Consider the following 25,396-nt stretch of genomic DNA (forward strand, 5'->3'; position numbering starts at 1 on the left):
AACCAATAGAGGCTGGGCCATGGGGCGGGGCCACAGCGCTCCGCCCCTCCTCCCAGCCCTCCTTTCCCAACCTACCCAGGTCCGGCCTCCATCGCACCTGCGTGTCCCCCCGCGCCCGCGCTGGTGCAACCTTTCCTGCCGGCGCCAGCTGGGAGGATTTTGGCCTCGCCTCTCGCGAGATCGCCTCCAGTTGCGGCCACCGCCGCTCCTGGCCGCTGAGTGGCGGCGTCTGCGCAGCCGCCATGTTCGGTTGCTATGCTGTGGCCTGGGAGACGGGGTGTGCTTGAGGGAGGAGGAGGAGACGGAGGAGGAGGAGGAGGAGGAGGAAGAGGAGGAGGACAAGGAGTGGGTAGATTGAGCTCCTCTTGCACTCTCACACACAAACGCTGCCCAGGATTACCCGCCTGCTCACGCCGCGCTGCGCGCTTTTCCGCTCCTCGGGGCCCCCCCACATTGTTCTCTCAGGACTCCTGGGTCCCCAGGGGCTGAATTCGGGGCCTGAGTCGGGGACAGGAGAGACTTGGCTTTGGCGGGAGGGTCGGAGGTTTGGGGCCAGGCCCCCCCCGCCCAGGGACTCCCCTCCCCCACGGCACCTTGGGGGGTGTGGATTATCTCATCCCCGCAGGGAGGTGGGAGAGCGCGCCGGCCGCCCGCCTGCCTCCCGCCTCCCCGGCGGCGCCGGCCCGCGGCAACCCCGCAGTATGAGGTGGTGCTGGCGGCTCGGGGCCGTGGCGCGGCCGCTGCGGCGGCGGCTGCTGGGGGGGCGCTGAGGGAGCCCCCGGGAGCGGCGCGGCGGACGCGCTTCCCCCCGGCGCGCCCGGGCCTCGAGGCTTTTCTTCTCCAGCCGAGGGGACGCGGCTGTGCTACGAAGGTAAGAGGCTCTGGGGTCCCGGCCGGCCTCTCGGCCCTGCGCGGTGCGCGAGGCTGTTACCTGGGTGTGGGAGGCGAGCCAGGTAGGGCTAGTCGGAGGCACAAGGTTGATTTAAGAGAAGGAGAAAAATGATGCTTGTTCCCCCCCGCCCCCCTTTCTCTCCGGGACCTCAGCTCTCGCAGCTCCTGGGGCTTATAGTTGGGATGTTATGGGTGAGCGAAGGGAGAAGGGATGGAATCGGTGCGGAGATGGAATGTTCCACAGGACCTAAACTCTAGGTACGATTTTAGAATCTTCTGAGTTTTCCATTGTTGATAGGATTCCTTTTTTTCTTTTTTCTTTTTCTTTTTCTTTTTTTTTTTTATTGGCTCATATGAGTGCTTCTTGCATATGCTGCCTGGGCTGATTGTCCGTTCCATTGAAGTTTTAAGCCTCTTGTGATTCTACAGGTATATACTGTAGTTGGGCCAAAAAAAGTTGAGATGTAGCTAAGTAGACGTACCGATGCATTTCCCAGCGTTTCCTTAAAATGGAACAGTTTACAATTGCACAGATACATGTATCCGTGTTTCTGCGAAATTTGGAATGGGAGGCTTTTATATCTAGGGTTGCCTTATATAGTGACACCACTATGGACAAGAATGATTTTGGAGGATTTTCAAGCGCTTGTTCCAGGGGAACCTGTATATCTGCAATATACCAACTGCTTTTAAATCAGAGTTGGAGTAATATTAGGTTTATGTGACCAAATCTTGGCTCTGGTTGAAACAGTACAGCTTAACACATGTTTATGGAGGAAAAAAAAAAAAATAAACCACCCAAAAGCCAATATATCCGACTTGTAAAAGAAGATTTGAGTAAAAAGACTATGGAACAGTAAAAACCGGGATATTTTTTTATCCTGGTTTTCGAACCTTAACATGCCAGAGAGAACAATTATTTTTCATTTTTTTAAGGGAGGAGGAACTGACCTTAAAATAAATGGTTGTTCAGAGTACAAAGTGTGCTTTTTGGAATAGAGCTAGATATATCAGTTAGATCTTGGATTTGATGAATGTAAATTCAACCTATAGATTTTTTTTCAAAAGAGATTTTTCGTAAGCAAAAGTTTGTATAGAACTTCTTTACTGACTTACAATAAGAGTGCAGTCTTTTGTGGACCCCACCATTTTTTGTCAGAATAAATTTATGCTCTAGTTACCACAGAAGCTATTTTTATGTCTATTTCTGTTTTTTGTTTTGTTTTACTTTAATGACACACATATCTTTGTTACTGTTTTTCACTGACACATGCACATGGTCCAATATCATGTTCCTGAGTGGTTTGGTTTAATAAGAAAAACATGGTTTTTTAGGACATGGAATATTTATGATTTAGCTAATCTGTTTTAAACATTTGGCAAGAGATTAAAAACACTAGGAGCCATCACTATTTTGTAGTTTTTATTAATAGTGAGTAGGTTAAAGTTTATTAAGTAAGAAAATCACATGTTACTGAAAAGTATTAATGAAGAGGATGTGCCTTTCTTACTGCCTCTTTCCTAACCTGCTTAACTTTTGGGCTGTGGCTATCGAATTGTTTCAAACTTGTGGTTTTTTCTTATGTTCTGAGTATCTTTTAAAATGTCCCTACTAACTTGGTTACTTTAAATTTGTGACACCCAATTTCTAATTTAAGCTAGGCATAAAACCAGCATTGATTGAACACACTTGCTAAAAATACTTTCTGGGTCAGATGTACTTAGAATGCAGCCTCAGGAAAATTCATTTGACCTATTCTAATGTGACCAATGTACACTTCATTATTATTGAAGGACTTTAAAAAATTATAGACGCTCACAAATTAGATTTCATCAGTTGAGGCATAGAAGCCTAACTTTTTTTAAATGTATACTTTATGTAGGATAGTAATGAAATTTTTTCTTTTCTTCTTTTTCATTTTTAAAAAAAATTATGTGACCCCCTCCATAGAATATTGTTAATCTCTGATTTGCATATTCAAAATATTTTAGTTTTATCTAATAAAATTAATTAGAGTTGTCAAGTGACAGTATAATATGCAGTGTTATCTCTTTAGCATTTATTTGACTTGTTCTGAACTCTTTAAGGGGGATGGTTGGTCATGTTTTTGAGTAAATTATCTTTAAGGACCAAGGTAGAGAATGCCAGATGAATATCGAGGAGACATTGAGGGGACCGCCCTTTGGGAGTTAATATGGTCAGTTTTAAGCAACGAGAAAGCTTTAAAAAATATGTAGAAGTCTTGTTTGGTGGATGTCTAAACGTGAATGTTCTTTAATTCTTTATGCTAGTTTTTAAAAGTGTAAAATTGGTGACCTCATGAGAAATGGCAGGTCTATTTAACTGATGTGGCGAAACATGAGTTGTTGCTCCTACATAAAATTTAGTGTTGGCAGAAAATCCCTGGCTACAAACTGAGTTGAATTTTGTTGTTTTTCTGTGTAATAGCATGCACGTTGTGAAGTTTTTTATGTGCTGTAGCCTAGATTTGTTAAATTTGTCAGTTTACTGGATTAAGGTAGTAAAGATTGGTTTAACATTCTGGAAATCCTCTTTATTACTGTTTACCAGGAAAGTATCAGTAAGAGGAAGGTGTTATTTCTTCATTTAATATTCAATTAGTAGTACAGATGGTGAGAAGGAATGTAATGTAGAAGTACTGTAGAATCTTCTTTATTGGTGCGGAAGTGCAGTATCGAGGGATAGTGTAATTTATTTCTTTTTCTTTGCATGATCAGTCAGTATAGTCATTATTTAAAATAAGATGGGAAATTTATTACATTCTCTTCCACTTCACTAGAGGCATTTCCCCCTACCTTCATTCATTTCATTATTCCTAAGTAGCAACACTGGAAGAAAGATGCAAATATTTGAAAAATTGGTAGGAACAGATTGAAAATTAGGTACTGTGGATTATCTTGAGGGGAAGATATTAATTGGGGTGTTCTTGTGTTTGTATCTTTTAATAAAAATGTTACATAGAGGAATAGAAAGAAAAAAGTATCCAAAGGGAAGTGTTGTCTGTTATGTGCCGGACAGTGTAAAGGGGCTTTTCATGTTATCCCACATAATCATCAAGTACACTTTGTGAGGTAGGTATTATTTATTCCGTTTCCTCCCCTCCCCCCCCAAATGGGGTCAAAGAGAAATTAAATAACTAGTCAAGGATCACACTGCAAATAAGTAGAATTAAAACTAGGTCTGTCTGACTCTGAAGCTTATTCTGTAGATTATGCTGTCCAATTAAACTTTCTACAATGATGGAAATACTCTTTCTGCCCTGTCAGGTATGCAGCCGTTAATCATGTGTGGCATGGATCACTTGAATGTGACTGTCATGCCTGAGGAACTGAATTTAAAATTGTATGTAATTTTTTTTTAAGATTTTATTTATTTATTTGACAGAGAGAGAGGGAGAGCGAGAGCAGGAACACAAGAAGGGGGAGTGGGAGAGGGGAGAGGGAGAAGCAGGCTTCCCACTTAGCAGGGAGCCCGATGCAGGGCTCGATCCCAGAATCCTGGGATCATGACCTGAGGCGAAGGCAGACGCTTAATGACTGAGCCACCCAGGCGCCCCTAATTTTTTTTTTTTAAGATTTTTATTTTTAAATTTGACAGAGAGAGACACAGCAAGAGAGGGAACACAAGCAGGGGGAGTGTAAGAGGGAGAAGCAGGCTTTCCACTGAGCAGAGAGCCCGATGGAGGGCTGATCCCAAGAGTCTGGGATCATGACCTGAAGCCGAAGGCAGACGCTTAACGACTGAGCCACCTAGCCGCCCCTAAAATTGTATTTAATTTTAACCAGTTTAAATTTAAATAACCAGATGTTGCTAGTAGCTATAATATTGGGTAGCACAGCTTTAGATCTTGCTGCCTAGAAAATCTGAGTTTTAGTATTGAATCTTCCACTAGTTTAGGCAAATTATTTAGTTCCTGAGCCTCAATTTAATCCACTGTGAAAATGAAGAGGTTGTCACTCTAAGATTATCTCCAGCGTTCCTTCTTGCTCTGGAGTTCTGGGATTCTTATTAAAATGTACAGTGGTATTTAGTATTCAAAATATTAAAATGTACAGTGGTATTTAATATATCTGAAAGATCTGAAAGGGCCCCTCTTCCCAAAATACTCCTTATGTAAACGTTTTTGTTTAGTCAGTTTTCTTTTCCAGAAGAGTATATGTAAAGCACACATAAAGGAAGATGGACTATCCCCCCTGCCCCCATTATTGAACATTGTTTAACCAAAGACAGTACTTTACCTTGGAACAAAGTTTGAATGTTTAAAGACCATATTTCAGCATGCTGCCTTCCCATTTAAAAATGTGTCTATTACAACTGTTATCAAATTAATTTCAAGCTTACTGGCTTGGCCTTGAAGGCTTTCCACCAACTTCATCTCACTAACCTTGTTTCTCATTCTTGCTTGAAAAGAAAATATTCTTGTTTTTTCCTCTGCCCTTGTTTCCTCAGTTTAAACATTCCTGTCTCCGATCCGTGTGCTTCCTTAAGTCTTCCTCAAAATTCACCTTTTTTTTTAAAGATTTTATTTATTTATTTGAGAGAGAGAATGAGAGAGAGAGAGAGCACGAGAGGGAAGAGGGTCAGAGGGAGAAGCAGACTCCCTGCTGAGCAGGGAGCCCGATGCGGGACTCGATCCCGGGACTCCAGGATCGTGACCTGAGCCGAAGGCAGTCGCTTAACCAACTGAGCCACCCAGGCGCCCAAAATTCACCTTTTTATTCTGTAAAATGCTGCTTAATCCAGTTTATTAACATCGGTTTTGAATCCTAGTAATAAGTACCCTGGGGTTAATATATGATTGTTTAAATATAGTTAGTTGAGTACATCCTTAAGTTTTTACATGTTAACCTATTCTGTGTCCTTAATAAAAATTAAAAAAAAATTTAAAATGGGAGTTCTTTTTTATTGCCACAGGAGTTCAGTTCTTTGCTCAGTAATTCTGCTTTAAAGAGTTGTTAATTTAAAGGGATGATATAAATAAATAAATAAATAAATAAAGGAATGATACTGTCACAACATTCACCTTTAATCGATATTTTTGTTTCTTTCCAGGCAGTTGTCCCTATTTTTATAAATATAGTTGTATGGTAGAGATAAAATTTTGAGTTTAACATATTGGAGACATTGTCCAGTAGAAGCATTGCAATGTAGGAAAAAGATGATAGATTTTGGAGTCACATTGATGTAGGTTGGCATCTGGTCTAAAAAACTTTGGGTGGGACCCCTGGGTGGCTTGGTTGGTTTAGTGTCTTCCTTCGGCTCGGGTTGTGATCCTGGGGTCCTGGGATCGAGTCCCACATCTGGATCCTTGCTCAGCGGGGAGCCTGCTTCTCTCTCTCTCTCCCTCTGCCGCTCCCCCTGCTTGTGCTCTCTCTCTCTGACAAATAAATAAAATATTAAAAAAAAATAAAAACTTTGGGCTAATTATATAACCTTAAAGTGTACTTCCTTGTCTATGAAATTAGGATAATAATAATTGACCTTGAATTTTCATGAGGATTAAGATAATATGTATAAAGTATCTAGTACTCTTTAAATAGAAGAGATGGTCAATAAATGGTAGCTGATATTATTTATCTCATTTTTCCATTCCCATCACAATGAATATAATTTAAACAACTGCTTAGCAATTCAGATGGTTTATCAATCAGGTGATTGATTTAATCATTTACCTTTTGTTAACCATTGGTTGTTACTAAAGTTTCCACTCGTATAATCTGCAGTGAATATCTCTGTGCTTATAGTTTGTTTCCTCAGTTAAAAATCATAAGACTAGGATAATGGTCCAGTGGTATTTCTATGCCAGATTTCTGTTTTAAAGAACAATGAGCATTCTTGTTTTGGGGGAAAAATGCTAATTGATTGTAAAATTTTACCTGGTTTTAATTTAATTTTACCTAAATGGTTTTAATTAAATATTTAGGAAAGTTTGGTTTATTTGGAAATGATGTAGTGAACACTCGTTTTTATGTGAATTAAATATTTGAGTGTCTATCATAGGGATCAGTGGTATATAGGTGAATAAGACATGATTATTGTCCTTGAACTCTAATTCTAGGATGGTAACACATGTCAACAAACAATTACAATTTAGAGTGACAGGTGTAATAAGATCTGGGGGAAATGAGAAGTGGCATTTGAGCAGTGTCTCGGAGGATGGGTTGGAATTAATCTGGGTCGAGAGAACAGCATGTACAAAACATCAGAAGTATGGAAGGATGCATGATGTGTTTGGAGAAATGCAAGTTGTCTCGTATATGTCTGTCTCTGTGGGATGGGTCTTGATGTCTGTGTTCCTGTATGTGGATATTGGTTACTTAGAAGATGAAACCTTCTGAGGATCCTTGTTTGGACTATGTGTGGAATTACAGTAAGAACTTTAGAACTTCCCAACTGGTGTGTCATGAATGGCTTACCTGTGTGCCAGAGAGCAGGGTACCCATCAACCTATTGAACCTGGGCATATTGGAACCCCCAGATGGTTTCTTTTGACTTTAATTAAATAGTCTCGGCTTATCCCAGTGTGCTAAAAAATATCTTCTTTGGTGCCAAGGTGGGAAAAGGAATGAGAAAAGCACTGTTTTAGAGGCCCTAAGTATTGGAAAGTTTATGGTACCCACTCACCCTTGGCATTCCCACATGTGATAAAAAAAAAAATAACCAATACCAAATCCTAAAATAAACACAAAGGAGGTCAACGCACAGTCCCTCTTTTAACCTGCCTTTCTTCTCTCCCCTTTTCCCCCCAGTAATTCATTGTTTTGTGTGTGTATGTGAAATATCTTTTTGGTGCTGCTGCATTGCTAGTGCCCTGCACAAGTGTTTAGTCTGCCTCTTGGGAAATCAGAATTTACATTGGGGAGCAATTGTAAATATTTAAGTAATGGAATAAGATTAGATATGAATTTTGAAGGGTAACTCTTGACTTCTAGATAATGATTTCACTGCAAGGATATAAGGATGTGTAAAGATGAAGTTAGAAATGGCATAGAGAGACCAGTTAGGATGCTCTTGCTGTGGTCCAGGAGAGAGATTATAGCTGGAAATGGGGAAATGAAAATAAGGATGTGGGACTAGAAGTGAAAACTAATTAGGTGGTTTCACTGTAACAGAGAGTCCATTTGGATATAAGAGAAAGAAGAAGAGAGTTCATGATGATAGTAAGATTTCTTCTTTGGGCAGCTGGAAAGGGAAGGCCCAATAATTTTTATTGAGTACATATAGTGAGCCAAGGCTGTCATGAGTTCTTATTGAATTTTAAAAATTAATTTATTTTGAAATAATTTCAGGCCTCCAGAAAAGTGAGCTCTTGAATCTCCTTCAACCAATTTTTCCCTTGAGTTATTTTAAATTAAAAGTTTTTTCCTTGAATAATTTTATTAAAATATATGTATATATATTGCATATATATTGTGTGTGTACACAAGATAAGTGTGCAATATCATGTGTGTGACTCACTGTAGTGGGCTTAATGAGGCCTTTTCTTCCAGATGCCCAAAGAAAGAACTGTAACATTGTCTTTGACCTTTTCTCTCTTTCTGCTATATCTTATTGAATTCTCAAATTTTAGCAAAACTACTTAGTCATCTCGTTTCTGGTCTCTCATTTTTATCCCTACTTCCAGCCATTTCAGAGGAATGTACCATTTTAAATCTCATTAGACTGTTTCTGAACCATTTGAGAGCAAGCTGCACACATGATGCCCATCACTCCTGAATAATCTAGTGTGTCTTTACCAAAACCTGGATGGTCTTTTACATAATCACCAAATCAGAAAATCAACACTGACGCAACACTACCTTCAAATCCCCAGATGCCATTAAAAATTTTCCAGTTATCCCAACAGTTTCTCTCTTTTTGGTTTAAGATCCAGTTCAGGATCACACATCACATTTAATTACAATGTCTCTTTGGTCTCCTCAGTTTGAAACAGTTCCTCAGTATTTCCTGTCTTTTATGACCCTGACTTGTAAAATGTCCCTTAACTTCAGTTCATCCAATGGTTTGCTCATGTGCAGACTAACTGAGTTGTTGGCAGGAATACCATAGAAATGATGTGGTGTTCTTAGTGCATCACTAGGATGCATACAGTGTTGTCCCACCACTGTGATGTTTACCCTGAGCACGTTGTTATGTTCATGTCTACTAGGTTTCTATACTGTAAAGTCATCTTTTTTACTTTTGTAATTGGTAGCTCTTTGTGAGAAGAACTCTAAGGCTCCAAGTAGTCTTTCCTTCATCAAACCTTCATCCACCAGTCTTTGGGACCACTGATGACTTCTGCCTGATTCAGCCACTACTATGAAGGTTGCCATCTGTATTTACTGGTTGATTTTCTACTGAAAACACATGTCTCCCTTCTTCCCCATGCATTTATTTACTCCTTCATTTATTTATATCAGTATGTACTCATGGATCTATTCCTATTCAGTGGATTTTATTTAAAAATTTTTTTTTTTGAAATTCAAATTGTCCTAGATATGGCTAGTGGGACCCCCTTCAAAAGGGCTTCTCAATCTTTTTGATACGTTCCCCATCCTTTGACTTATTCCTTACTTTCTGGCGTGAGATGTTCCAGACTCATTTTGTACTTTTTCTGTCCCAGCTCTGGAATCATGCATTTCCCAAGGAATTCTGATTTCTTTTAGTAGAGGTGGTATCTAGAAACCAAAATTTGTATGCTTAATATGCTCGTTTTACTGTGGTATAATCACTTCTAGAGTGGACACAGGAAATATATATATGTACACATCTGAATCTGTTTCTGTATCTAATTATATATATTTAAAAAGTTTACACTGATACATCCAATTCCAATCCAACACCCCAGGGTTCTTTCTAGTCTTCCCCCTTTCTGTATTTGTAAATCCTTTTCCACAGTAAGAAATTGGCTTCCATTATCCTCAGTATATTTACTTATATGCTCAGTCACCTTGTATCTGCCAGTCTCCCAACTTTAGACTAGTTGTCCCTTGCCTGCCACCTCTGAGGCCCATGGCATGGGGTCCTCTGGGCATGCTAGGAAGGGAAAGGAACTTCTCTCATTTAATCTTTTTATTTTTTTCATTTAATCTGGACAAAATCTTGTTAGGTGTTCTCAGTTTTAAAGGAGAACAAAGTGGAAATTTAGAAAAGTATGTGACTTTAAGCATGTTACCATTTAAATAGCAGAACAAATAATTTGAATTCAGATTTGTGTGATGCTAAAGTATTTTTTTTCCTCCTATACTTTATATCCTCCGGAATTTAAAGTTTCAGGATTTAGGGTTATATTAGTGGTAGTTGAAGCAGTGGATATGACTCTTACTACTTGTGAAGTGTATAAAGTTAGGAATTGGGTCACTCACAGAGCCCCCAAGCATTATCATTTAAAGGTTAAGGGCTCTTAGAAGTGAAGAAGCCTAAATGGTAGTGAGAGAGGAGTGTGTGGCTGTGTGGTAGAGGGCCATGAAGGAAGGAGTTTCAAGGGAGGTATCAAATGCTGAGAGAGAGAGGAACAAAAGTGCTTTGAATTTGGCTATTGGAAGGTTATTGATGACCTTAGCTGATTGGTTTTCAGATGTGTTTAGGCAGGTTACCTGTATCAGAATTAAATGAGATACTGATTAAAAAAATATTAATTCCTGGGGTGCCTGGGTGGCTCAGTCTGTTGAGCATCCAGCTCTTGATTTTGGTTCAGGTCATGATCTCAGCATCCTGAGATCAAGCTCCACATTGGGCTCTGAGCTCAGTGGGGAGTTCTGCTTGAGATTCTTTCTCTCCCTCTGACACCCTCCCTCCGCCCTCTCACTCTTCTCTCTCATAAATAAATAAATCTTGAAAAAAAAAAAACAATTCCCCAGGTTTCATTTCAGACCTTATAGATTATTATTTTTTTAAAAGATTTTATTTATTTATTTGACAGAGAGAGAAGAGAGTACAAGCAGGAGAGCAGCAGGGGGAGAGGGAGAAGCAGGCTGCCTGCTGAGCAAGGGAGCCTGATTCGGGGCTGGATCCGAGGACCATGGGATCATGACCTGAGCTGAAAGCAGATGCTTAACTGCCCTTCTAGACCTTATAGATTATTAAAAGGCAAGTGAGGAGTGGGGAGGTGGATGCATAGGAAATCTGCTTAAATGCTGCTATGGTTATTCTGATATATACTAAAGTTTGAGATTCATTGTCATAGCAGAAGAGTTATAATAGAAGGGTTTAGTGAAAAACTAAATTGAGGAAATTAGACATACAATGAATGTGGACTCGACAACTCCTAGAAATTTGGTCATAAAGGGAAGAAGGAAGGTCTCTTGGGTCATGGTGGAATAGGGGACAGAATCAAGAAAAATATCTTTTTTTTTTTTTTTTTAATGTTACATACACCTTACCATGGAGATTAAGAGAAAGAAACTGTATAGTGGTTATTTGAACCACTGTGCTTGGCAGTGAGCATCAGACATTGTGCTTGGCATAGGGGTTACAGAATGAATAAGACATGATCCTTATCTTCAAGGAGATTATACGTCTTTCTTTGGAGGAACTTAAAGTCTGTTATACTGCTAGGAATGTATACAGATAAGTCATGGTTAACTATGTTAGTATACAGCTAAAATATGTACAGGTAAGTCCTAATAAGTGTAGCAGAATATATTACAAAACTGACTTCTCAAGTATTTAAAAATTTAGGTTTTCTTTTTTAATGGTAATATGGTTATTGATTCAAATTTCAAAATAATATAAAAAGGTATGTATTGAGAGTCGCATTACTACTCTGTCCCTGCCTTCTCTGCTCTCTATAGGTAACCACTTTTATTTTTTGTGTATTTTACCAGTATTTTTGCAAATAGAAGCAAAATATAAATATAGATCACTATTTCCCCTACTTTCTATGTAGAAGGCAACATTATCTTAATGTTTTCTATTACAGCTTTTTCATTTAAAATATATGTTGGCAATCCTTTGACTTCAATATACAGGGAGCTCTCCCCATTTTTCTTTTTTTATATAATGACATGTTCTTTTGTGTGGATATGCTATTAGGCTAACTGATTCTAATTATTTACTCTTTTTTTTTTTTAAAGATTTATTTATTTATTTGTCAGAGAGAGAGAGAGCACAAGCAGTGAGAGCAGGAGGCAGAGCAGGCAAGAGGGAGACACAGGCTCCCCGTGGCACTCGACGCGGGACTCGATCCCAGGACTCCAGGATCATGACCCGAGCTGAAGGCAGACGCTTAACTGACTGAGCCACCCAGGCGTCCCTGATTCTAATTATTTAAACTTTTACTCTACTTCAGTTTTTTAGGCCCTTTTACTTGGGGAACTCATTTTCTTTCACCGTTTCTGTATGAATTAGTGCTCCCATGAGGCATTTTGCTTCAGTGATCTGTCTTACTTTCTGTACCTAAAGTCCTCTAATGCCTGGTCAGAGACGCCTTTCAGATTTTGTAGCCAAGCAAAAGACTTCCTTATTGTAGTAGCTTAGATGAAAAATGGAAGGCAAAGAGAAAGGGATGGAACTAATACTTGTTGAACTCTGCTGGGTGTTTTAAAATATAATATCTCATTTAATTCCCTCAGTAGATAGTGTTATCCCCTTTCTATAGATGAAGTTGAGGCTCAAAAAGCTGAGTTGTTTAGACTTTCACAGCTAGAAAATGGCAGATTTAGGTTTTGAAAGTAGGTTAATTTGAGTCCAGAATCTATATCTTTTCTGCTGCTGTCCTATTTTCTGTCTCCTATTTTTGAATTCCTGAATTCTAGTCTTATAGCTGGAGCTCTTTGCTCTCTGCTATATGCCTTTCATCAAGAACCATGAAATTAGGCATGTTTCCCTATTATGTTTTTCCTGATTGCTGGGATAGCGCCTGCTTATCTGACCTCCACAGAATAGGCCCTGCTTGCCGGGATCACTGCCTGTTGCTCACTACTATAGCTGTGGATACTGTTTTTTAACTGTCTGTCTCCTGTTATTGCTGAGTTTCCCTTTCTCTGATTTTTCTTGCTGCATCCCTGTTACCATTTGAGCTTCATTTTGGCAATATGAAGCTTGGGCAAAACTTCTGAAATTTGGGGGGATGATTTTTTAAAAAGCTCATCATGTCTTATTTGGACTTTTAAGATTTTATTTATTTATTTGAGAGAGAGAGAGAATGAGAGAGTAAGAGAGAGAGAGAGTGCACACCAGAGGGGGGAGGGTCAGAGGGAGAAGCAGACTCCTTGCTGAGCAGGGAGCCCAATGCGGGACTTGATCCTGGGACTCCAGGATGATGACCTGAGCTGAAGGCAGTCGCTTAACCAACTGAGCCACCCAGGCACCCTTATATAAGACTCTGTAAAGTGCATTCTGCCATTGGTTTTGCCCTTTTTAATCCTTCTCTGCACTGTAGCCAGAGTGATCTGACATTCACATCTGATCACATTACATACACCCTACTCAGAATTTTTTTATTGCCTCTCCATTTGCCTGTAAGATAAAAATCTAAACTCATGGTCAGCCCCGGTCTGCCTCTCCAAGCCTCACTCCCATATTTCATGGTATTCACAGTGCCTTGCATGTAATAGGTGCTAATTTAATAGAGTATTCTTTGAGTAGAATGAATGAATTTTCCAAGGAGATGAAAATTATTTAGGAAATATTTTTAAAGTAATGTTGATGTTCTTTTTCTTTTTGGTTATTTCTTAGTGCATGGAAGTAAAATATTTTTACAAACTCCAAGGATTTCCAAGTTGTTTTATTTACCTTGGAATTTAAAATATCTCTAGGGCGCCTGGGTGGCTCAGATGGTTAAGCGTCTGCCTTCGGCTCAGGTCATGATCCCAGGATCCTGGGATCGAGTCCCGCATCGGGCTCCCTGCTCCTTGGGAGCCTGCTTCTCCCTCTGCTTCTCTCTCTCTCTCTCTCTCTCCCCCGCCTCTGTCACTCATGAATAAATAAATAAAATCTTTAAAAAAAAATATCTCTATACTTGGTTTATTTACATTTCTAACTTACCTTTTCCAGCCTAATACATACTGTGGTCAGTTACTGTGCTTACTATAGAAACTACTATTTCTAGGATTTTGTGATTTGGAAAAGTTTTTAGATGATTGTGATATTGTGACCCACCTTGCGTGTAGCTATTTTTATGGGTTTTGATCTGTGTTCGCATAATTATTTACAGAACAATTATTTAGGTCAATAGTTATATGCAATTCTGAGATCCCCAAGGCCCTGAAAAATAAAACTTTTTATAACTAATTTGACAGCCAAACTTGACCTAAACTGATGTGAGGCTACTGAGACTTTATATTCTACTTATATCAAACATTCCGAAGGTACTCTAAGGACATTTTAAATAGCATTATGGTTAATACAGGGTGTTATCCTAGACCCAACCATGAATCTTACTTAATACGAGGCATTTATACAGTATCACGTCTCTATAATCCAAATATTCTGAAATTCAGAACTGTTTTCAAACCAGTGGTTTCAGATACAGGATTGTAGACCTGAACCAATTTGCACTACCACCAGTTTCTTTCCCTAGCAATGGGTAATGAATGGTACTTTGTTTTATTTTGAATTTCTTTTTAGTGATAATGTAGTTGAACCTTCTTTCATGTGTATTTACTAATTTCATTTCTTGTTGCATACATTCTTCAAGTTTTTTGTTCATTAATCTGCTAGGGTCGTAATGTTTTTTTCTTACCAGTTTACAGTATTATAGATGCTAACTGGTTCTGTTAGCACAGTAGCCACTTGTGACATATTCTAAGTTTTTTGTATCTAACATACTAGTAGGAAATGCTGTTGAGTTAAAAACTCATCTCCTTATAGTATAAGGGAGATGACCATCCTCCTATGCCCAAAGTGCCTTGATGGCTTCCAGTCTTATTTTAAAGGCTGAAGTTTTTACCATTGCCAGCAAGGCCCAACATGGTCTGTGGGTGCTGCTGTCTCTGACCTCATCTCTGACCCCATCTCTGACCACTCTTGTTCACTTTTCTCAAGGTGGCACTGGCCTCTTTGCTATTCCTGGAATACCCCAGATATGCTCACACTTCAGTCTTTTCTCCTTATTCTTCTGTCTGTGTAGAATACCTTTCTTCCAAGTTTTCCAGGCAGAGTATCCCGTGGCTCACTCTTACTTCCTTTCAGCTCTGCCCAAAAGTGTAATTCTCAGTCATGCTTTTCCTGAATATGCTTTTTTAAAGTTGCATCCCTATTTCCACATTCCCTGCTCACCACCTTAAATTTTTTTCTTTACTTAGAATGGAAGCTGCATAAAGGCAGGGGCTTCTGTCTTGTTTAATTTTTCCGTATATTTGTATTGCTTCTCCTTATCTGGCACATTTTGAGACATTTGGTAGATAATGTTGAACAAGGAAAGGGTTAGAGGAAAATAAGGAGGAACATTTATCTAATTGTCTAACATACAGACAAATGAATTGAGGCCTTAAAATTTTTTTTCATAGATTTTTATTAATGAAACCAAAATATAGCAGTAATGATAGACTTTTTGTTGTTGTTGTTGTATTGGTTTACTGATGAGAAGAATGGAATTCTTTTTTATGGGATGACATTTCACTTAAGTGGCGTTATCTCTACACCCAACATGGGGCTCGAATTCACAACCCCGAGATCAAGAGTCACATTCTCTATTGACTGAGCCATCCAACTGCCCCTATAAAAACCATTCTTCATTCATGGCCCAAAGGCAAACAGTGAACAGATTTGGCCTGTGGGCCGTAGTTTGCTGATCCCTGGCCTATGCCATTATTGCCCAAATTAGAGCAAACTCCTCCACATTCTAGTCCCAAATATCTTTCCAGGTTTAATTGTTACTATTCTCCTGATGAATTGTCTTCCATCCAACTGTATTATTGGTGTTCCTTGGACAGTCTCAGGTTTCTGAGGCTTTTAATAATCAGTACTCTGTTTTAATTCTGGTGTAACTAGAATAGTTTGATAAAAGCATAGTAAGTATTTCCAAATTTTTCCTAAAGTCAGTTTTGAATATTTAGAGAGGTAGTACCCTGGATGATGATAATAATGGCCAACATTTATTAGGTGCTTTTAAGTGTCAGGTGCTGTGCTAAGGACTTCTTATGTATTATCTCACTTAATGCTCTTAGCAACTCATATGAGGAAACTGAGGCACAGTGGTTTAGTAACTATCCAAGGTCATAAAGGTAGTCAGGATTTGAACCTTAAGACAGTCTGATTACTGAGCCCATTTTCTTACTATTCAGAAGTATTATTTCCATGTTTGCTAATAGTTTGTATTTTTATAGTTTTGGCCCCTTTGCAGAACCCTCTCCTTTTAATCTTACTTTATTTGTGAAAGACTGACAGTTATCTTCAACAGATATAAGGACTCTTGAGGAAATAAGACAGTCTTATGAGCAGATATAAAGTTAGTGGCTTTCCCACTATTTAGACTTTACGCCACATTAAGAGATACCTTTTTATGTCATTCTCTTGATAGCTTCTATTTTTTTTTTTTTAAGATTTTATTCATTTGACAGAGAGAGAGAGAGAGAGAGCATAAGCAGGGGAAGCGGCAGGCAGAGGGAGAGGGAGAAGTAGGCTCCCTGCTGGAGCCTGGAGCTTAGCAGGGAGCCCAATGTGGGGCCTGATCCCAGGACACTGGGATCATGACCTGAGCCAAAGGCAGGCACTTAAATGACTGAGCCACCCAGGCGTCCCCTTGATAGCTCCTATTCTACAGTTGACCTTGAACAACATGGGGTTAGTAAGTGCTGACCCCTGCGTAGTCAAAAATCCATGTATAGCTTTCCCTAAAAATGTAACTGCTTATAGCCTACTGTTGACCAGAAGCTTTACCGATAAAGTCACAACACATATTTTGTATGTTCTATGACTTATATACTGTATTCCTGCAATAAAGTAAGCTAGAGAAAAGAAGATGTTATTAACAAAATCATAAGGAAGAGAAAATACATTTACAGCATTGTATTGTTTATCAAAAAAAATCTACATGTGAGTGGACCCAGTCAGTCAAACCCGTGTTGTTCAAGATTCAGCTGTATTCTCTTTCGTTGAAAAAAAAATACTGCTTTTGACTCACTAAGTCGATTTTATAGCCAGTGAGTCTCAGCCAACAGTTTGAAACATTTCATTAAACATTTAGGTGCTGTAAGCTCTATTGTTTGTGTTTAGGTACAGAGAAAACTCTACTTATATGAAACACTTGCTTTGTAAACAAGGGTGAAAATTCTAGAGGCTAGCGTTCTTTTTTGTTTTTTTTTTTTGGTCCAAAAAATGCTCTACACTAAACCCCTAATTAATAATTTTTGTTGAAGAAAACACTACATGGCTGGCCCTTTTTGGACAAGAAAAAAAAAGAATATTTTCATTATGAAAGGTTAACTTTATTGTTGTTTATTGTATGAAAGGTTAACTTTAAAATTAAAAAAAGAGGTTAACTTTATTGTTGGTGTGTCATATGCAGGGGACTAAAGAACAGACATTTAGAAAGTGGGGAGGGAGAGAGTGGGAAAGAACTAGCGGCTGCTGTGTTGTTTCTAGTGCTTAGGTCATGGGCTACAGACAGGAGAAAGAGAGTAGTTTTTTGACTCACTAAAACCATTTGTTTATATCTATTTTAGTATATTATTTTACTGGACTGTTTAAAGTCTCTTTCCCCAACTAGACTGTGAGCTCAATGAGGGAAGAGATCTAGGTGAATACATATTTCTGTGTCTAGCATCTAGTACTGTATCTGGCAATTAGGAGCTGTTGACATGTTTACATGAATAAACAGGTGTATTGAAGGCACAGGATTAGGTACTTTGTGGGCCTACATGGGTCCAGGTGTCTGTCTGTCTGTCTCTCTCTCACACACACACACACACACACACACGGAGTCACATGGTACTTTAAATGCTGTAATATATAAATAGGAAATAATGAGACATAAAAGATTAAATAGCAAAAAAAAAAGAAAAAGCCTCAGATAAATTTACAAGAAATGGTTCAATTATATTCAGTGTTTATAGTTTCGAATGAATTTCAAATTTATTTTGACATTGTAATTCAGCATTTTTAGTGGGTCAGTAACAGTTGAATAGAGGACATTTGGAAAATGTTCCCTGTCCATCAGTAAATCAGTGTGCAGGCCCATTGCTATGCATTGATGTTTCAAGTAATTGATTTGTATGTGATTATCTGGGATACGTCTTTGTGGTTGTATACAGTTTCTTAAATAAGCTTTTTGTATAAATTATTGCATTATAATTATGTAAATATTGTTCGGTGTATTAAATGTAGTGAGCTAAATTTTAGAGCAAAACTGTTGCTATTTTTGTTTTTTTTTTCCTTCCATGGGGTATCAGTTTTATAGTTCATAGTTTTCATAGTTCTGTCCAAAGAGAATCTGGCCCATTCAGTTTTATATATATATTATATATATTTTTCCCAAGGAGTCCTGAAAATTTCCTTTTAGTGTGGAAAGTATATAGGGCATTACATATGTTAATTGTTACTGAAGTATTTTTGCTTCTAGGTTCTAATAGTTGATGGAGATAGCAAATATGTATATATTTAAAATGAAATCCTATCAATATCTCTAATTCTAGTCCCAGTACCAGGACCTTCTCCCATGCCATATCTGACCTCCTGTCTCCTAGAGTGGGACCTTTGGCTCCCAATAACATTAATGTATTTTTTCATTTGTTCAGTAATAGAATACACACAAAATAGGTTCAGAATGCTACTACAAGACCACTTGCGGGCAGCAAACTTACTAAGTAAAAATCAAGGTTATTTTTTACATTTCTCTTGATTTGTCCTCAGGTTACATGCTGTTGTAGGTATATCATCATGAGCCAGAGTGAGCAAACTGTGGTCTACTGGTCAAATCTAACCTGCCACCTGTTTTTGTATAGTCCATGAACCAAGGCTGACTTTTACATTTTAAATAGTTGGGAAAAAGTTAAAAGAATAATATTTCATAACATTATTGAGTTTTGAAAATTGTATGAAATTTGAACTTCAGTATCTATAGGTTTTTGTTTTTTTTTTTTTAGATTTTATTTATTTATTTGAGAGAGATCAAGAGAAAGAAAGAGCACAAGCCAGGGGGAGAGGGAGAGAGAGAAGCAGATTCCTCGCTGAGCAGAGAGCCTGACTTGGGGCTCAATCCCAGGACCCTGGGATCATGATCCGAACCAAAGGCAGATGCTTAACTGACTTAGCCACCCAGGCGCCCCCATAGTTTTTCTTTTTAAAAGATTTTATTTATTCACTTAGAGAGAGAGAGCACAAGAGGGAGGAGAGGCAGAAGGAGAGGAAGAAGTAGACTCCCCACTGAGCAGGGACCCTGACGCAGGGCTTGATCCCGGGACCCTGGGATCATAACCTGAGCCAAAGGCAGACGCTTAACCATCTGAGACACCCAGGCGCCCCAGTATCCATAGTTTTATTGGAACACAGCCACAGTCATTTGTTTACATAGTTTATGGCTCTTTTCATGTTACAAGGGTAGAGTTGAATAGTTGTGACTGAGATTGTTTCACCTGTAACACTGAAAATGTTTCCTGTCCCAGAGAGAGAGAGAGCGCACAAGCAGGGGGAGCAGCAGGCAGAGGGAGAAGCAGGCTCCCCACTGAGCAAGGAACCCAACGTGGGGCTCAATCCCAGGACTTTGGGATGATGTCCTGAGCCCAAGGCAGACGCTTAACTGAGCAACCCAGACATCCCAAATAAATAAATTGTTTAAAAAGAAAGAAAAACAATTTTGTCAACCCTAATCAAGAATATTGTGTTCAGGGCTCCTGGGTGGCTCAGTCATTAAGCGTCTGCCTTCGGCTCAGGTCATGATCCCAAGGTCCTGGGATCGAGCCCCACATCGGGCTCCCTGCTCAGCGGGAAGCCTGCTTCTCTCTCTCCCACTCCCCCTGCTTGTGTTCCCTCTCTCGCTGTGTCTCTCTGTCAAATAAATAAATAAAGTCTTAAAAAAAAAAAGAATATTGTGTTCAGTAGTTACTAGGATGTTTTCCGCCCCCTTGTGTGGTTGTGTTATCTACTTGACTTACAGTTAATTATTTCCATTTTAAGGAGAAAGGCAGTTTTAAAAAATTACTGAATTTTAGAATTAGAGGGGAACTTAAAGATCATTTAGTCCTGCACTGCCCAGTAGGTCAGCCGCTAGCTAAATGTGGCCATTTAAATTTAACTTAATTAAAAAAATTGTTAGATGAGCCACATTTCAAGTGTTTAGTTGTTCTATGTAGCGTGGCTGCTATATAGGACAGTGGAGATTGTAGATCACACAAGGTTTGTATCTTTTTACAGATGAAGAAATTGGGGCTCAGAAAGATGTAGTGACTGTTCCAAGGTAGATCAGAGCTAGAAAGTAACAGAATTAGAATGTTAAAGTTTATAGTGAAACTGTGGTTTATCAGGTTTAGTAGTATAACAGCAGTTGTTGATAGAAAAGAATGAGACCTTTGCCTTAGGCTGTGAAGCCTTCCATATGAGTGCAGCAGAGTAACAGAAATATTTACGTATTTATGTTTTGATAGCTTAATAATTGGCTAAATGGGTGCTTGATTTTTGCTGCTTGCCTATTCATTTGCACTCATTTCCATTCATTCATTTTTTGCAGTAGGATTCCATTTGAATATTGATTTATAAACTTGGGAAGCTGTTGGGAGAGGTTAGAAAGAATAGTCTATGCTAAACAAAACAAAGCAATAAAATTCTATTGATTTTCAGTCTACTTGTAGTTCAGGATATAAAATCAACATGCAACAATTAGTTGCATTTCTCTACACTTACAATAAAATATTTGAAGAAGAAATAAACATTCCTATTTATAATAGCATCAAAAACTTAGGAATAAATAAAATATTTAGGAATAATTTAATCAAGGAGGTAAAGGATTTGTCCACTGAAAACTTGAAAACATTGATGAAAGAAATTGAAGAGGACACAAATAAATGGAAAAATATTTTGTATTCATGGATCAGAAGAATTAATGTTGTTAAAATGTTCATACTGCCAAAGCCATCTATGGGTTTAGTGTAATCCCTTTCAAAATTGCAATGTTGTTTTTCACAGAAATAGCAAAAATAATCTTAAAATTTCTATGGAATCACAAAAGACCCCAAATAGCCAAAACAGTCTTGAGAAAGAACAAAGTTGGAGACATTACGCTTCCTGATTTCAGACTATACTGCAAAGCTATAGTGATCAAAACAGTGTGGTTCTGGCATAGAAACAAACACATAGGCCAATAGAATATAATTGAGAGTCCAGAAATAAACCTATGCATATACAGTTAACTAATATTTGACAAGTGAGTCAAGAATACTTGGTGGGGAAGAGATAATGTTTTCAATAAATAGTGTTGGGAAAGCTGGATATTCACATGCAAAAGAATGAACTTGAACCCTGTTTTATACCACCCACAAAAATTAACTTTAAGTGGATTAAAGACTTAATTGTAAGGATTGAAGCCATAACCTCTAGAAGAAAACATAGGGAAAAACCTTTGATGTTTGTCATGGCGACAGTTCTTTGGTTTTTGACACCAAAAGTTCAAGCAGTGAAAGCAAAAATAAACAAGAGGGACTACATCAAACTAAGAAGCTTCTACACAGTAAAAGAAACAACAGAATGAAGAGTTAACCTACAGCATGGGAGAAAATACTTACAAACGATCAGATAAGGGCTTCATATTCAAAATCTATAAGGAACTCAATAGCAAAGAACTTTCCAATTTAAAAATGGACAGAAGACCTGAATAGACATTTTCCTCAAGGAAACATACAAATGAGCAGGTATATGAAAAAATGCTCAACATCACCAACCATCAGGGAAATAGAAATCAGAACCACAATGAGGTATCACCTCACATATGTTAGAATGGCTGTTTCCAAAAAGAGAGGAGATAAGTATTGGCAGGAATGTGGAGGAAAGGGAACCCTAGTGCACTATTGGGAGTGTACAGAATAGAGGTTTTTCAAAAAATTAAAAATAGAGCTACTATATGAGCCCCCAGTCCCACTTCTGGTTACCTATCTGAAGGAAATGTAATTACTATTTCAAAGAGATAACCTGTACTGCCATGTTCATTGGGAACCCTAGTGCACTATTGGGAGTGTACAGAATAGAGGTTTTTCAAAAAATTAAAAATAGAGCTACTATATGAGCCCCCAGTCCCACTTCTGGTTACCTATCTGAAGGAAATGTAATTACTATTTCAAAGAGATAACCTGTACTGCCATGTTCATTGCAGCATTATTCCCAATATCCAAGACATGGAAACAACCTAAGTGTCCATGGATGGATGACTGGATAAAGAAGGGGTGTGTGTGTGTACACCTAAGTGTCCATGGATGGATGACTGGATAAAGAAGGGTGTGTGTGTGTGTGTGTGTGTGTGTGTGTGTGTGTGTGTGTGTGTGTGTGCGCGCGCGCGCGCGCGCGCACCTGGGTGGCTCAGTTGGTTAAGCGTCTGTCTGCCTTTGGCTCAGGTCATGATGCCAGGGTCCTGGGATAGAGCCCCACAGTGGGCTCCCTCCTCAGCAGGGAGTCGGCTTCTCCCTCTAACTCTGCCCCTTCCCCTCAGCAGGGAGTCTGCTTCTCCTCCTCTGCCCCTTCCCCTGCTTGTGCTCTCTTGCATGCGTGTGCTCTCTCGCTCTTAAATAAATAAATGGAATCTTGAAAAAAAAAATGGATGGACCTTGAGGGCATTATACTAAGAGAAATAAGTGAGACAAGAAAAACATAATTTTTGATTTTACTTTTGTGCAGAACCTTGAAAAAGCCAAAATCATAGAAACAGAAAGTAGAGTTGTGGTTGCCAGGGGCTGGGGGTGGGTGGGGGAAATGGGGAGAGGTTGGTCAGAGAGTGTAAACTTCCAGTTATAGGATGAATAAGTTTGGGCGTTCTAATATTCAGTATGATGATTATAGTTAATAGTACTGTATTATATACTTCAAAGTTGCTAAGAGAGTAGATCTTAAATGTTCATATCACACAAAATATAATTATGTGAAGTGATGCATGTATTGACTAACCTTGTGGTAATCATTTCACAATATATACATGTATAAAGTCATCATGGTATACGCCTTAAACTTACAGAATGTTATATTTCAGTAAAGCTGGGGAAAAAGTTTTTACAATTTTGTCATGTGTGCATGTGTGTGTGTGTGCAAGACAGGGAGGAAGGGAGAGGGAAAATGAGAGCTCAGAAGCTTTCATGTGACTCTCATATCAAAGTAAGGGAGGGCTAGATGTAGTATTCTGAAGTATAAAAACTCCCATTTTGATAGACTAATCCATCTACCTCCCTGGTATTTAATTAGGACACTAAGTTATTCTTAGGGAAATTAATGTAGTATAATGGATTGCAAAGCTTTTAAATACTTGAGCACTTTCTTTCCTTGCCATATTTCTTACCTATTTTACCATCACTCTAGTTAAATTATGCTTCTTTTCCCTTAACATAATTTAGAGCAGTGCTACTTAAGTGACTGGATTGGTCCATGGCCTTGTAACTGAGAATAAGTGTCATAATAATTGACAGAGAATTTGATTTCTGTTACATCTAATAAAACATTGGAGCTTATATTTTGTGTATCTTTAAAAATTCTACCAGTCACTTTTATAGTATTTACAAAAGGACTATGTTGGTCTGTGTTCTAGTGGTACCTACTGCTGAGAAACATGCCATCTCAAAACTTAGTATTTTAAAACAATAGTTATTTATTTCACTCACAAATCTAATTTGGTCAGGGCTTGGCAGGGAAGACTTGTCTCTGCTCTCTGCAGAGGCAGCTGCGGTGGCTTGACTGAAGTTGGTGCACTTGCTTAGCTGGCAAGTCGGGGTTGTCAGATAGGAGCTCTGTCAGGTCTGAGAGTTGGGGGCCTGGCTTCCTTTCCACCTGTGGACTCGGCTTCCTCAGATATTGGTGGCTAGGTTTACAGGGTACATGTCCTTAGACAAAGTCAGGTGAAAACTCTGTCTCCTGTTATGACCTGGTCTCAGTATGTCTTTTCTGCTGTACTGTTATTCATTGAGGCCGCCACAGAGGTGTTTCCAGGCTAGTGGGGTAGGGGACATCGACTCCACCTCTTGACGAAGTGGTAAAGTTCTAGAAGTACTGTTGCTGTCGTTTTTTGGAAAATACAATCTGCCACAATCCATGATGGATTGGAAATTGAAAAAAACTGGCTCTTCACCAAGCTGTCTACAAAGACAACTTTGATTGAGAAGCATCACTGACCTAGTCCTAGACGACAATTCTATTTGGCATTTTTATAAAAAAAAAAATCCTAGTTTAATGCATACATATTTGAGGGATACCTTCTTATAACTTAATGTGATAGACATAGTATGGTGCATTGGTGGGTTAGTTTAGCCTTATCCTCTGTTAGGACTCCAGCTAGGTTTTGATGGTCATTTAAATCTTTCTTTCTCCAAAGTTTAAATCATCCTTTTTATATTAAGAGAGACTCCAAAAGCCTGATAAGAAACTCTTAGTGCACGAGTTTGTGTGTATTTGGTGGTTTTGTTGGCCTGTAGACTCTAGGATTTATGTCTTTATGAAACATGTTCCATCTTTTCTAGAAACTGATACTTCAAGAACCATGGACTAGTTTCCAAGTTAATTTTCCCTCCCGTTTTCCCTTTGTTGCTTTGATCATAGAAATTTATTTTCAGTGACATTTTGTTCCTGCAAGCATAAATTATGACATTCATAGAAGGTTTGATTTATGTTTATGAAAATTGAGATCTAGTTTTAAGCTGTGCCTTTTTATTTCACAGAATTTCTGAATTGAAAACAAAAAGTTGTTTCCTTTATATTTGGACTGTCCTTTGTAGAACCATTTAATATAATTATATAAATTATTCTTTGGGAGTAAATTAACCACTTGAAGGCTAGTCATTTTGTATTTCAGCTTAGAGTGTACCACCTGTGTTTTATCATGGTCCCTAAAATAACCGTTTGAGGTGAGTGCTATTACTTTGACATTTTTGTAGATAAAGGAAATGAGGCAGAAATAGGTTAAAGAGAATAAACATCTAGTGATATCTTTCTTTTCTTCTTTAAAGATTTATTTATTTGAGAGAGAGAGAGCGTAAGTGGGGGGAGTGGCAGAGGGAGAGGGAGAAGCAGGCTCCCTGCTGAGCAGGGAGCCCAATGCAGGGCTTGATCCCAGGACTCTGGGATTATGACCTGAGCCAAGGGCAGACACTTAACCAACTGAGCCACCCAGGTGCTCCGTCATCTTTATTTTCTTAATAACAGGTCTTAAGGTTGTAGTGTATAGAACAATCTCTCTATCTGAATTGTTGTGACATCTAAGGTTCAAACTGAATATTAAAAATTGTAATTTGTATTATCAGCATTTGCCACTATTAGAAGAAATCAGCCACGTTAACATGATGAAGAAAATTGGTCCAGATATGCATTGTTAAATTAAATTTTGTTATATAACCAGGAGATTATGAATCAGAATGTCAAAATTCTTTACATATTTTGCCT

The 25,396-nt window shown here is 38.6% G+C and overlaps 1 protein-coding gene across 1 annotated transcript in view; it reads left to right on the top strand.

The window, feature by feature from the left end:
- The first annotated feature begins 797 nt into the window (after positions 1 to 797).
- PTPN4 (protein tyrosine phosphatase non-receptor type 4) overlaps positions 798 to 25,396 on the top strand; it is a 221,620-nt gene continuing 197,021 nt past the window's right edge. The window contains exon 1 of the mRNA XM_028101288.2: positions 798 to 871. The gene's annotated coding sequence lies outside the window, so the exon portion shown is untranslated. The remainder of the gene's footprint in view (positions 872 to 25,396) is intronic.

The sequence above is a fragment of the Eumetopias jubatus genome, unplaced genomic scaffold (genome assembly GCF_037043125.1).
Source record: "Eumetopias jubatus isolate StellerSeaLion01/CBP00866 unplaced genomic scaffold, mEumJub1_p1.0 scaffold_3, whole genome shotgun sequence".
In the NCBI taxonomy this organism is placed as follows: domain Eukaryota; kingdom Metazoa; phylum Chordata; class Mammalia; order Carnivora; family Otariidae; genus Eumetopias; species Eumetopias jubatus.